Below are 14342 nucleotides of genomic sequence, written 5' to 3'. Positions count from 1 at the left end.
CTCTATCCATCTGAGCCACCGAGGGCACAGAGGACAGTGCGCCTGCAGGGACTTATCCCTTGCATACTCCCCGTGAGACCCACTTTCCCATCATGTCCACACCACTACATTCGTAGTGCGCATAATAGATGTTCGCCATCACACTCATTACTCGTGGTACATTAATCTACCAAGTCCCGTACGAGTTGGAGCACAGCGTATGCGTTCGTACAAGAAGGTCAATGGCGGGTAGCCATATTTTAACTACACTCCTGGAAATTGAAATAAGAACACCGTGAATTCATTGTCCCAGGAAGGGGAAACTTTATTGACACATTCCTGGGGTCAGATACATCACATGATCACACTGACAGAACCACAGGCACATAGACACAGGCAACAGAGTATGCACAATGTCGGCACTAGTACAGTGTATATCCACCTTTCGCAGCAATGCAGACTGCTATTCTCCCATGGAGACGATCGTAGAGATGCTGGATGTAGTCCTGTGGAACGAATTGCCATGCCATTTCCACCTGGCGCCTCAGTTGGACCAGCGTTCGTGCTGGACGTGCAGACCGCGTGAGACGACGCTTCATCCAGTCCCAAACATGCTCAATGGGGGACAGATCCGAAGATCTTGCTGGCCAGGGTAGTTGACTTACACCTTCTAGAGCACGTTGGGTGGCACGGGATACATGCGGACGTGCATTGTCCTGTTGGAACAGCAAGTTCCCTTGCCGGTCTAGGAATGGTAGAACGATGGGTTCGATGACGGTTTGGATGTACCGTGCACTATTCAGTGTCCCCTCGACGATCGCCAGTGGTGTACGGCCAGTGTAGGAGATCGCTCCCCACACCATGATGCCGGGTGTTGGCCCTGTGTGCCTCGGTCGTATGCAGTCCTGATTGTGGCGCTTACCTGCACGGCGCCAAACACACATACGACCATCATTGGCACCAAGGCAGAAGCGACTCTCATCGCTGAAGACGACACGTCTCCATTCGTCCCTCCATTCACGCCTGTCGCGACACCACTGGAGGCGGGCTGCACGATGTTGGGGCGTGAGCGGAAGACGGCCTAACGGTGTGCGGGACCGTAGCCCAGCTTCATGGAGACGGTTGCGAATGGTCCTCGCCGATACCCCAGGAGCAACAGTGTCCCTAATTTGCTGGGAAGTGGCGGTGCGGTCCCCTACGGCACTGCGTAGGATCCTACGGTCTTGGCGTGCATCCGTGCGTCGCTGCGGTCCGGTCCCAGGTCGACGGGCACGTGCACCTTCCGCCGACCACTGGCGACAACATCGATGTACTGTGGAGACCTCACGCCCCATGTGTTGAGCAATTGGGCGGTACGTCCACCCGGCCTCCCGCATGCCCACTATACGCCCTCGCTCAAAGTCCGTCAACTGCACATACGGTTCACGTCCACGCTGTCGCGGCATGCTACCAGTGTTAAATACTGCGATGGAGCTCCGTATGCCACGGCAAACTGGCTGACACTGACGGAGGCGGTGCACAAATGCTGCGCAGCTAGCGCCATTCGACGGCCAACACCGCGGTTCCTGGTGTGTCCGCTGTGCCGTGCGTGTGATCATTGCTTGTACAGCCCTCTCGCAGTGTCCGGAGCAAGTATGGTGGGTCTGACACACCGGTGTCAAGGTGTTCTTTTTTCCATTTCCAGGAGTGTATATATGAGGTAGTATCTGTTCCGGAAAGAACAGATACCATTGATGACCGTGCAACTTCTCTATAATGAAATGATAATTAAATCGACACCCTAACTGTAAGCAGGCGTTGATATACATCATTGGGGACATTTTGAAAATGTGTGCCCCGACAGTGACTCGAAACCGGGATATCCTGCTTACATGTATATCAACGCCTGTTTGCTGCTAGGATGTCGATTTAATTATCATTTCATAAAAAATAATTATCGGTCCTCAGTACACCAAGAAAAATATCGATATATCGGCCGAAAAAATGTCGACGTATTGGCCTATAAAAATATCGGCTGCACATTGTAAATATGCTGCCGATTTTACAGCTGTATATTTTTAAGTATTGATTTATTATTAGACATTCTGAATATCATCAGGCTAGTAGCCTACTTATCACTCTTAGAGCAAGAATTGAAAAAAAACGATCCATGTTCACGTTTGGCGATAACCACTTTGCTAACAATGGTAACTGCATGTAAATGGCACAATAAAAGGTGTACCATGGGTCCGTAGTTCGGTTTCGTCACATATCCACTCCTTCAAAGTTGTGTTCTATTACTATTTCCAAAGAACAATTTCAAATATTTACGGAAAAAATTTTAAAAAGTGAAATTACCATTTCGATATTATCGCGGGGAGAAATAACGCCGATATGCATTGCCATTTTTTGAAAAAATATCGTTTTTTTATCAGCAGCCCTAATAAGAAGAGAGCACATATTCAGCGTCTCCTCCAGACACGGTTCTGCTTCTGCACAGACGACTGGTTCACGACAGTGCGCGAATGACATGGCAGCTGGAAACCTACTACAGACTTGAAGTACGCGGGACAATACGATTCCTTTTGGCAAATCGTCTAGATTGCACAGAGATATACCGTGAAATACTGATTGTATAAGGGGCAAGTGCAATGTCGCGTATCGTTGAAACATAAAGTATTATCAGCGATGACAAGAAAGATAAAGCCCTAGACACGAATCGAGACTGACAGAAAGTTTAGCAGCCGTAGTGAAAGACCGCACAGAGGGTGGTGATCCTGAAGGGGAAGTACGGATCTTGCGTCATTAGAATTCCATCTGTTCCACACGCTGGAAAAACAACTGGGGAAAAAAGAGATTTTACAGCGGTGAGACGTTCACACAGGAGTTCTCGAACGGCTCTCTGAACAGGAACGCACGCTCCACGTCGAGGAACTGAACGATAGTAAACAACTGTCGGACGTTCTAGTCCCGACAGTTGTTAGAAAGACTTGGTGACTGCCTTGAAAAATAGTGCCATGTACCTGTGTCAAAGCCGCGCCTGATTAGCCGAGCGGTCTTAGGCGTTGCAGTTCTGGACTGTGCGGCTGGTACCTGCGGAGGTTCGAGTCCTCCCTCGGGCATGGGTGTGTGTGTTTGTCCTTAGGACAATTTAGGTTAAGTAGTGTGTAAACAGATCTCGGGGAAGATCAGTCTGGATTCCGTAGAAATGTTGGAACACGTGAGGCAATACTGACCCTAAGACTTATCTTAGAAAATAGATTAAGGAAAGGAAAACCTACGTTTCTAGCATTTGTAGACTTGGAGAAAGTTTTTGACAATGTTGATTGGAATACTCTCTTTCAAATTCTGAAGGTGGCAGGGGTAAAATACAGGGAGCGAAAGGCTATTTACAATTTGTACAGAAAGCAGATGGCAGTCATACGAGTCGAGGGGTGTGAAAGGGAAGCAGTGGTTGGGAAGGGAGTGAGACAGGGTTGTAGCCTCTCCCCGATCTCATTCAATCTGTATATTGAGCAAGCAGTAAAGGAAACAAAAGAAAAGTTCGGAGTAGGTATTAAAATCCATGGAGAAGAAATAAAAACTTTGAGGTTCGCCGATGACATTGTTATTCTGTCAGAGACAGCAAAAGCAGTTGAACGGAATGAACAGTTTCTTGAAAGGAGGGTATAAGATGAACATCAACGAAAACAAAACGATAATAATGGAATTTAGTCGAATTAAGTCGGGTGATGCTGAGGGAATTACATTAGGAAATGAGACACTTAAATTAGTAAAGGAGTTTTGGTATTAGCAAAATAACTGATGATGGTCGAAGTAGAGAGGATATAAAATGTAGACTGGCAATGACAAGGAATGCGTTTCTGACGAAGAAAAATTTGTTAACATCGAGTATAGATTTTAATGTCAGGAAGCCGTTCCTGAAAGAATTTGTATGGAGTGTAGCCATGTATGGAAGTGAATTGTGGACAATAAATAGTTTAGAGAAGAAGAGAATAGAAGCTTTCGAAATGTGGTGCTACAGAAGAATGCTGAAGATTAGATGGGTAGATCACATAACTAATGAGGAGGTATTGAATGGAATTGGGGAGAAGAAGAGCTTGTGGCACAACTTGACTAGAAGAAGGGATCGGTTGGTAGGACATGTTCTGAGACATCGAGGGATCACCAATTTAGTATTGGAGGGCAGCGTGGAGGGTAAAAATCGTAGAGGGAGACCAAGAGATGAGTACACTAAGCAGATTCAGAAGGATATAGGCTGAGGTAAGTACTGGGAGATGAAGAAGCTTGCACAGGATAGAGTAGCATGGAGAGCTGCATCAAACCAGTCTCAGGACTGAAGACCACAACAACAACAACTTCGGGACTGATGACCTTAGCAGTTAAGTCTCATAAGATTTCACACACATTTGAACACCTGTGTCAAAGTATCATGGAGCATTCAATAAAAGTTACTTGGCTTGGATGGCATAACAATGTTGACTTATTTTCTGAAGTCCCTTCACACAGTACCCTAAAGATACATCGTAAAGTAATGCTTTTATCTGAACATGTCTTCTTTGTTAGTCAAGATCCCGATAATTCACAAGTGCTCTAAATAAAACGTTTCTTTTTCTTAAATTTGTAACCAAATCTTGTATTACTGTGCAAAAGACCCACCATTCAGTAACCATTGCAATAACAACACTGTTGAATTTGCTCTAAATCTATGAAGGCACAAATAAATTTCCTGTTTCCACTTCATCGTAATGTTTACAGTCATTGACGAAAGTAAAAAATTATTATCATTACAATGAAATTAAAATACTTTTACATATTGACTGTGTGGAGTAATACGTACCTCAGCAGGTTCGTGTTCTCCATTAAAATACTTTTCGAATATATTATGCTGTGAGACCAAGACGCTGGTGTGTTCGTCATATTGTTTATTGAAATAAGCCTATTTCGGCGTGATTTCCATCTTCAGGTTATATCAAGTGGTCCTGATATCCATATGGCATTGATGCCTCCGTTGCTTTCACAACACTGTATAACTTTCCTCCTTTGATATTGGATATTAAACTTTCGGTGGAGCAGTTATTTGTGAAGCTGTCGAATTATGTAAGTTTATTTCATAATGAAGTTACTTGACAACTGTATTGACAGTTTAGTCAGCAAGTAACTGCTCCAGCAAAACTTTAACGCCTAGTATAGCTCCATCAACATCAAAGTAGCGAACTTATAGTGCAACAGCAACTGAAACATCTATATCATTTGGATATGACGACCACCTGATATAACTTGAAGATGGCAATCACGCTGAAACAGGCCTATTGTAAAATGGAAATGGGTGTATGCCATCGTTGGAGTGGAGGCCCCATGTGGGGAAGTTCGGCCGCCACGTGCAAGTCTTATCGCAGTCGACGCCACATTGGGCGACTTGCGCGCCGGTGATGAGAATGAAATGACGAGGAGGACAACAAAACACCCAGTCCGCGAGCGGAGAAAATCTCCAACTAGGCCAGGAATCGAACCCGGGCCCGCTTGCATGGGAGGCGAGCACGTTACCACCCAGCTAAGCAGACGGACAGGCCTATCGTAATAAGCAGTATGATGGAACACAGCAGCGTTTACGTTCATAGCATAATATATAATGTACTTACAAGGGGGTGGGCAGCCTGACGACTAGGGAGGGGGGGGGGGCGGGCAGCAGGTAAATGGATCAGATATGTAAATATAATGTATGTATGTTACAAAAAAAAAACACAGGAATAAAAATTTAAGAAACCAAATATAATTTATTGCAACACAGATTTAGTTCTCTTTTCTTCTCTCGTTGTAAAACATTTATTAATTTTCATCATGGTCTCTTAAAATAAGCTTTATGTAAATGTTTATTAATCTGCTTAATATCACATCACAGTAATACTGCACAGGGGAGAGCAGGAAAATTTTAATGCTTTTCCCATGACAGAGAAGATGTTTCCCGACGAGACATCAACAACAGTTACTTTCGTTGAATTCTGTTTATTGAGGTACAGTATCCACTAATTTTTTATTTCAGTTTTTTTATGTTTAAAGTTGTGGGTAGATTTCACAAGCTTTTGTTATGTTTTCCACTGCCGTTAAATATAATCCAAGCAATCAAAACAGTTTAAGACAGCACAATCAGGGCCAGCGTTAGGGGGCAAAAGTACCCCGGGTGGAGGTCCCCGAAGGGGGATCGTCGGCCCAGGTGCCTAAACAAATACACAAGAAACGCAAGTTTAGTATCTGCACTATGATTTTGAACGAAAGTGTGGGGGAAGAGGCCCTCACTGAACTTGCTGGAGTGTTTAAAAAACACATATATACGTATATACATAGCACGCAATTAAATTGATGGAAAATACTATTGAATTTATGTAAACTGTGAGCATTAAAAAAGTTTCTTAAAAAAGACCTGAGCAAAAGGGCGTCAACAGCCAATATATTAGTGGAGTAGCATGAGAAAGAGGATAAGAAAATGAGTAAATTCTTGTACAATGATTCAAGTAGGAAATTGTTTATTAATAGTTAATATTACTAATAATTAAAATAAATATTTTAACGGCTTACATTTAAGAGAAATTTGTTAAAACACAGTCTTCACGATATTTTTGAAAATTCCTGCAATATTTTGTCCATGAAAACTTCTTTACTGTCAAAAATTAATTTTCTGTGGATGCTCATCATGGCGAGGGCATTGAGACGACTTTCTATCATCGTGCTTCTCAACCAAGGTTTTATTCGTCTTAAACTGTTAAAGGATCGTTCGATAGTTCATGTTGTACAAGGGAGAGTAATCAAAATTTTCAAAGTTTTTTTTGACGTTCTGGAAAGAAGTTTTTCTTTAATTAGGTCAGAAATAGTTAGCTCCTCTTGGTTATGTGTATTCTGCCGTAATTTTTTCCCCAAGTTCCGTTTCAATTTTAATGTTTGACAAATGGTAAAATTAGGCGAAGGTTTCACAAGCTTCTATCAGTTGATCAATTGACATGGTTTCATTTGCGCTGGATGTGTAATGTAGAGCTACGAAGATCAAGTAAAAGCGAACAAACCTCACGACTCGTGCGGTAGCGTTCTCGCTTCCCGCGCCCGGGTGACCGGGTTCGATTCCCGGCGGGGTGAGGGATTTTCTCTGCCTCGTGATGACTGAGTGTTGTGTGATGTCCTTAGGTTAGTTAGTTTTAAGTAGTTCTAAGTTCTAGGGCACTGGTGACCATAGATGTTAAGTCCCATAGTGCTCAGAGCCATTTTTTGAAACCACACGACACGGCCCAACAGTGCACCTTGCCGGTGGAGCCCTTTTCTAAATGTCTCTACTTTCTTAGCTTGCAGTGGGATTTGACTTTGAGAAACAGAACTATTTAATTTTAATTTTAAACTATTCTTCAAATGAAGGCAGCCATGATCGGGAGAACTGAGTTCTCGTGTCCAGTACAAATTAAGAAAATAATCTTCGAGTATCTAGGGGTGGGGGGGCGTGGCGGCAGATTCCGGTCCTGATGCTCTGATTTAGATTTTCCGCGGTTTCTAAATCGTTTAAGGCAAATGCTGAGGTGGTCCTTTGAAAGAGTGCACCCGATTTCCTTCCCCATCCTTCCTGAAGCCAAGTTTGTGCACCGTTTCGAAAGACCTCGTTGTCGACGGGAGGTTGGCCACTGATCTTCCGTCCTTCTTCTATAAACGGCTTTTAATGTTCTTACTGTCAGGTCAACTCGTATCACAGTGAACCAGTATGGTGCTTCTACAAGCCAGGGGACGCTTGTGCAAGTTTTCCTTGCTTATGGAAGCAAGACTCTATCCACAGCCTACGGGATACTCACAATTAGACCGGATGACGTCACCAGTTAAGTGCCAATTTCTTAGGCTTCCAATTCGGGATTCATGCGTTCAGTATACTTTTAGTGGCAGTGTGAGTACCATCGTCTCCATTTTAGCTTTTCTTGGGCTGTATTTGTTTCAAGATTTGCACGTCGACATATTAGGAAACGGTCTACAAGCTGCCGGAGACACTAGGCAAGTGCAAACAGTCTCTGCTTAATTGTGAGTAGCATGTTTTTCTTGCAGTTGAAAAGGATATATCAGTCTGGTACTTGTCGTGGGTGTTCGAAATGAGACGTACTTGCTGTGTACCAGGTTATACTACATATTACAGGACGAAACCGGAAAGAAATATTTCAACATTTTCGTTTCCAAAAGACGCATACATTCGGACTGTGTAGTTGCGAGCAATTCATCGCAAAATTTTTTACCATGTGCTAAGCATTTCGCCGAGAAGTAGTTAACAAAGATAAAATGAAGAGAGCAATGTTTCTATGTTAAAAGTTGGTGGGATAGTTCAAATGGCTCTGAGCACTATGGGACTTAACATCTACGGTCAGCAGTCTCCTAGAACTTGGAACTACTTATACCTAACTAACCTAAGGGCAGCACACAACACCCAGCCATCACGAGGCAGAGAAAATCCCTGACCCCACCGGGAATCGAACCCGGGAACCCGGGCGTGGGAAGGGAGAACGCTACCGCACGACCACGAGATGCGGGCGGTGGGATAGTTCCCAACTTGACAGCAGATGCTGTTCCTTCTTTCTTTCCTGGACAAACATACTACATGTCTTTTCACTTTTCTGTTGAAAAGAAACCGCTGGAAGAAAGAGCAAGAAAGATGCCGAGGTGAGAGGAACGAATTTTAGTGAAGGTGTGAGCAGAACGAGATAACAAACATTGATGATTTCATGAATAGAGTGAAAGAACTACGTTTGTATGACTTTTACAATACGATTGCCACGAAATTCGTTTTATTTTATAGACTTTCTATTCTTTAAAACTTTTAAGAGGTTTCAGTGTGGAAATATATTTTGATAGGTGTAAGGTGCTTTTAAGCAAGTGCACATCGATACTGATACTCTAATTTGCAGCAGATACTCTACATTACAGAACTTGCTTTGAAATACGAGTAGCTTTGAGAATGGCGCCTGTGTGGATATTACGGTCACATTAGACAATATTTGCTCCACAATGGACCAATGCAACGATAGTGACCAGTTAAGTTTTACTAGAAGGAGCAAACTGACAATAACTTACATTACCGACCATCATGCTCCCCAGAGACTATCCTGTGAGATTCTTCAGTGTTTTTTTCCCGATTTCCTTGTGCTTACACCCATATTAAGAATTCGCGCTTGTTGCCATCACTCCATACATCGTACTTGAGGAAAGTTTCGGGTGAAATGAAGAATGAAGTCGGATTGAAAGAGGGCCAGGTCGCTTATTTAAGAGTGAAATGTAACCGGTTACATCCACATGAGAAAATTATGAATGTCTTTTTAGACGAAACACATATTTTGCATTCAGAGGTATGCGTGTAGAGGGAATCTCGGAAAACAATGATGCTGCTACCAAAATCAAAGATTATACTGTATGCTGACATTTCTATATACCGATAAGGATGTAACTGGCCTTTTTTCTACACGTCATGAGAGTTCTTTCTGCTAAGGTCATTCAAAAAATGTTCAGATGTATGTGAATTCCTAAGGGATCAAACTACTGAAGTCATCGGTCCCTAGACTTACACACTACTAAACTAACTTAAACTAACTCATGTTAAGAACAACAAACCCACCCATGTCCAAGGGAGGACTCAAACCTCCGACATGGCACCTCTAACCATGCGGCCACTCCGTGTGTGGTCATTAAAGCAATACTAAGAGATGTGGGGAAAGTTACTCAGATTTCCCAGATAAATGCAGATTTATTGGTGGTGGTATGTGTTTTCAATTTTTTTCGTTTTGAATGTTTGCTTTTCCTGCGTCTCGCTATATAAAAGCTATATTTTGACATTAGATTAAGTTCCAGGATTGCGTACTTGATAAAAGCTTAAAAGTGGACCAATTTCTTATGTATTTGCCTTTGAGCTATGTTGTACTGATACTGTTAAAAGTTGATATTATTTTACACTCAAGAGCCAAAGAAACTGGCACACCTGCCTAGTATCGCGTAGGGTCCCCGAGAGCACGCGGAAGTGCCGCAACACGACGTGCCGTGGACTCGACTAATGTTTGAAGTAGTGCTCGAGGGAACTGCAGGGCTGTCCATGCTGCAGGGCTGTCTATAAATGCGGAAGAGTACGAGGGGATGGAGATCTCTTCTGAACAGCACGCTGCAAGGCATCATAGTGAAACGTCCCCTTAGAAAAATTAATGAATTACTGTGCTGATAAACCTCTTACATTATTTGATTTTCAAACAGCTGAGCAGAACTGAACGTACTCAGACATTTCGCTCTTTACCTATTCTGGTTAGCACTAAACTGACACACAATATTTTTAGCGCAACTCAATCTGACTTTCAATAATCCCTACAAAAGAATGGCCCTGACTAACATTAACCTATATCTTTCACAAATCACTTACCTCACAAAAATCTTCGTTACTCTAACTACTGCAATACAGCGAGCGCCACTACTGCCAGCTAAATAAAAGATTCAAACTACTGAAGGCAGTAACTACTGATAGGCATAGTTAGCAAATGAAAGATTTTGATAGAGAACAAACAATGTATTTACCTTAATAGTGTTCAAAAGTCATTATATACATAGCAGTTCATGGCACCCAGTCTTACAAATTTACTGTCTCTGATGGACACACGTCCAGATCATCCGCTCTCAAAACTCCACCATTTCTCTCCCCACATCCACCACTGCTGGCGGCTCACCTCCAACTGCGCAACGCTACGCGCTGTTAACAGCCAACTGCCCAACACTACAATAGCAAATTCCAATAATGCAAACCAGCCACAGACTGCACAAAGCACAGTCAGTGATTTTCATATAGAGCGCTAGGTGACGTTACCAACATAAAAACCTAAACAGCCTACTTACAATAGATATCATCAATACTGTTCATTTCTGGGTTGTTTGGTGGCCAGCGGAAGTGTTTAAACTCAGAAGAGTGTTTCTTGGAGCCACTCTGTAGCAGTTCTCCACGTGTGGGGTGTCGCGTTGTCCTACTGGAATTGCCGAAGCCCGTCGGAATGCTCAATGGACATGAATAGATACAAGTGATCAGACATGATGATTACGTACGTGTCATCTGTCATAGTCGTATCCAGACGTGTAAGAGTTCCATATCACTCCAACTGCCCACGCCCCCACACTATTACAGAGCCTCCACCAGCTTGAACTGCCCCTGCTAACATGTACGGTCCATGGATTCATGATCTTGTCTCCATACCTGTACACGTACATCTGCTCGATACAATGTGAAACGAGACTCGTCCGACCAGGCAACATGTTTCGAGTCATCAACAGTCCAATGTCGGTGTTGACGGGCACAGGCGAGGCGTAAAGCTTTGTGTCGTGCATTCATCAAGGATACACGAGTGAGCCTTCGGCTCCGTAAGCCCATATCGATGGTGTTTCGCTAAATGGTTCGCAAGCTGTCACTTGTTGATGGCCCAGCATTGAAATCTGCGGCAATTTGTAGAATGGTTGCACTTCTGTCACGTCGAACGATTCTCTTCAGTCGTCGTTGGTAACGTTCTTGCAGGATCTTTTTCCGGCCGCAGCGATGTTGGAGATTTGATGTTTTACCATATTCCTAGTATTCACTTTACACTTGTGAAATGGTCGTACGGGAAAATCCCCACTTCATCGCTACCTCGGAAATGCTGTGTCTTATCGCGCGTGTGCCACACCACGTTCAGACTCACTTGGATCTTGATAACCTGCCATTGTAGCAGCAGTAACCGTTGTAACACTTGCGCCAGACATTTTTTGTCTTATATAGGCGTTGCCGACCGCAGAGCCGTATTCTGCCTTTTTACATATCTCTGTATTTGAATACGCTCTCCTATACCAATTTATCTTGCGCTTCAGTGTATGTTCCCTTTCTCAGTTCCTCTAGAGCTGTTATGTAATCTGCATGAAATGTACTGTGTAGATGTTTGCTCCAAAATTTCACACTAGAAATCACACAGGGAGCTTCCAGCCCACTCGCGTTTGTGACTGAATTCAGGCTGTGACGTCACTGGAGACAGCCGCAGGCCTCCCACCACGTGGGCCTCGTTGTAGCCGTAGCTGCAGAAGTCCAGACGTCGCGAGGAGCGCAGAAGGCGGTGGGTGGCTGCGACCCCCGGCAGCCCGGGAGGCGGAGGACGCGCCATTACCGGCCAGCAGCGGCATATGGCGAACGGCAGGGGCCAGGCTCGGGTTGCCGTGGCATGGCGGGATTGGGCCGCGCCGCAGGCTGACTGCGCAATTAGGCCCTCAGGGGGAATGCCTGCCTCCATTAGGCCGCACCTCGGATTTCAGATTCCGGACTCCCGGTCCCTCGCGGTTCCGGCCGGCCCACAAAATCTCGGCGACCCACCAGCCTAGCCCGCTCACAGCTGGCGACTGTATGCCACTCCTTCCTCGCTCCCTACTAGTCTGACCTCGCTGCTCAGCGGATCCTTCGCTTCTCCATACCGTACTGTGCAAAGCACTGTCAAGTGCATGGAAGAGTGTGCTTCCCACTGTACAAACAGTGACCTGTATGAACATCACAGGCTGGCGAAGGCGCCGCCACATTTAATGCCAACAGGAATGAATATACACTGGTGTCCAAAATTAAAGAAGCAAACCACTATTTCCCCATACTGTGTCTAATCCACGATATAATCATAGAAACTGTCAACCAAAAGTCCGTATGGTCGTGTTCTACATGGAAGATGGCATTCTGGTCAATGGATAACCGTGACAACGATGACATCTGGGCACCTATGAAATGAGGTAGAATCACATCGACAATACACAGTGATAGGCAATGCAATATGGCACAGGAAAGGTGCCTACCAGACTCTCTGAGGTTGAGGGTCGTACAAAGAAAGGAACAGGACAGCCGCAAACTGATTTGGCTTAATGTGAATTCCGCTGTTTGTCGGATGTGATGGCAGTATGCTGACACCAAAACTGTATGCTGAAGACCAGGCCAGGGCTGGTCACGTGTGACATCAAAAGAGAGGACCGTTATTTGGCTGTAAGGGCACGACATTACCTCCCTAGTACTGCAAGCAACTGACATGTAAGCTGGCAGTATTCAATGGACGTATTGTTTCGAGGCAAACGGTGTGCAGAAGGTTTGAGCAGAATGACCTTTATTGTCTATTCTACCTTTGACGTGTCTTCACAGAAGGGAACGTCTAGAGTCGAGTCATCAGCAAGTCACCTGGACGGTCGAACAGTGGGCCAATGTTGTTTTGACAGGTGGGTCCCCTTTTAGTCTGGAGGGCAATTCTCGATGGATTCGCGTCTTAAGGGAACATGGAACACAATTTCGTGACCCAAACACCGAGGAAAGAGACCGAGATCCAAGAGGGTCCCTAATGGTGTGGGTAGGGATTATGTTTACCTCATGAACCTCTCTTCATGAAATTGTTCAGGTCAGTCGGCTAAGTTTAACTGCTATCAGGTATCGTGACGAGATCTTGAGATCTCATCTGCGGTTGATGCGAGGTACTGTGGGCACAGGCATCGTATTGATGGACGATAATGTTCGACCTCATAGAGCACGGGTGGTTGATGTTTTCTTGGAAACGGAAGATATTGCACTCAGGGCGTGGCCTGGTTGCTCTCCTAATTTGAATGCCATAGAGCATGTGTGGGATGCACTAGAGACACGGCTTGCATCGCGTCAGCACCCACCAACCACTCTCCAAGACTGTGAGCAGCTTCCGGGAAGAATGGCATTACTGCTTCAGCATAAGACTGATAACATTATTCGCAGCATGCCCCTTCGTTGTCACGCCTGTATTGCTGCCAGAGGTGGTCACACCCCATACTGAGCACACTAACCAGTTGTCGAAATGTGCAAAACTGTTCAGTTGGCACAAACGAAGAGCATTTTTGTCTACCGTTATGCAAGTTTCAGTTGTTTGCATTCTGTATTCATTACTTTGTTGTTACTTTACTATCACTTTTTATACAGTTTTGTGGTAAAACAAACGCAACCTTGGAAAACTTCCTTAAATGCTTTAATGTTGTACACCAGTGTATTTGCAGCCGTCAGCTGTATAATGGAATAACGACAATGAAAATATGTGTCGGACTGGGACTCGAAACCAGATTTATGGCTTATCGCGAGCAGTCGCCCCACAGTCAGGCTATCCGAGCACGCTTCACAGCCAGACCCAAACTGCCATTTTGAAAGGTAAGGCAGTACTGACCGCCACGCTATGCAATACTACCTCGCCTGCTGCCGCTCATTCACCTTCCTGTTTGTAGCACGATTCTGCTGTCCCCTTCGTTTTAAACATGGTCTACTGCTTCTAGTGCTCTGTTGACATGAATGTTGGGGAGCGGCTCTAAGGCAACTATCTTCCGACGACAACTTATTAAAAATAATC

Source organism: Schistocerca serialis, chromosome 6, assembly GCF_023864345.2.
Source record: "Schistocerca serialis cubense isolate TAMUIC-IGC-003099 chromosome 6, iqSchSeri2.2, whole genome shotgun sequence".
Lineage (NCBI taxonomy): Eukaryota > Metazoa > Arthropoda > Insecta > Orthoptera > Acrididae > Schistocerca > Schistocerca serialis.
The sequence above is the reverse complement of the archived record's forward strand: the minus strand, read 5'-3'. Positions refer to the sequence as shown.